Source organism: Galeopterus variegatus, unplaced genomic scaffold (genome assembly GCF_000696425.1).
Source record: "Galeopterus variegatus unplaced genomic scaffold, G_variegatus-3.0.2 Scaffold2661, whole genome shotgun sequence".
Lineage (NCBI taxonomy): Eukaryota > Metazoa > Chordata > Mammalia > Dermoptera > Cynocephalidae > Galeopterus > Galeopterus variegatus.
In genome coordinates, this window is record NW_007728772.1 from 172,192 (window position 1) to 173,360 (window position 1,169).

Sequence of the window (1,169 nt, forward strand, 5' to 3'; positions counted from 1 at the left end):
CCCCCCCACACACACACCGCCCCCTGCCATCCCACCCCAGAGTTCTGCAGTTGAGGCTAGTTAGGTAGTTTCCCTATTCATCTCTTTCACCTTTTACTGGTTAGATTGTGTTATGGTTTACATTGTTGCTTGTTTTAAAGGAAAGTTCATGAGTAGTAAATTCCATGAGTTTGTATGTATTGCGAAATATGTCTGTTGCTGAGAACTTTTGTAGAATTCGTACTGCTGTCTTCTCACATTGAATGCCATTGTCAAAATTTCTCTTCCTGTATGTAATGTGATTTGGAGCCCAGATGCCCTCATAAAATTCTCTGATGTTCAGAAAGTTTAACAAGGTATAGAACAGTGTTAAATGTGCTTTGTAAGACTTACTAGGAGGAGAGTTTACCTCTGTGGCCATTAATACACTTTTTCGGCCTTTCCATCAGGGACTTCAATTTTGAGTACTTTGAATCTCCTTCTACTTTCACATCTATTATTTTCCCCATTTCATTTTGCTTGATTTTATCATGACTATACTACAGTTCTAGTTTTCAGTATTGTCCATTTTTTCTTCATTCAGATTCTAAAGTGAATTTATTACTTTCTTTATATTTTTTTCTTCTGACATATTCCAGCTCACTTTCCATCTTTTTCTAGGTCTTATCACCTCTTCTTTTAGTACTTGTTACCAGAAATGATGTCTTCTGTAGGCTCCAGAATACAGAAAGGTCCACTTTGATTAGCTGGTGTTAGTTCCAGTGGGTCAGTGCTCCTGCAACATTTGGTTGTAGGCCCTTCGCTATCCTTCTCATCTGCTTTGTTGTACAGTTATCCTGGTGCATGCTTTTTATCTCTGTTTTAGTTGTCGTGTTCGGTTTTGTTTTTGATTCTTTACATATCTTTTCTTAGCTTTCTGGCTAAATGTTTTATGTTTGCTAGTCATTTTTAAATGCAGATTTTTCTTCTTAAGCCATTTCCTGTTCACAGTATTGGAGAAGAGATGCAGGAGAATGAGATGGGTCAGCAAGTCACTCAGATTTCAGCCTCTTTCCTTTGAATAGACACTAAACCTCATTCATTCTCACATGTGGGTCACTGTACCAGGCCTGTTTTAAGTTGACCTAGTGTGAGATCCTGTACATCACAAGTCCTACCTATCATGAGCTAGTATTTACTTTTATATAGAT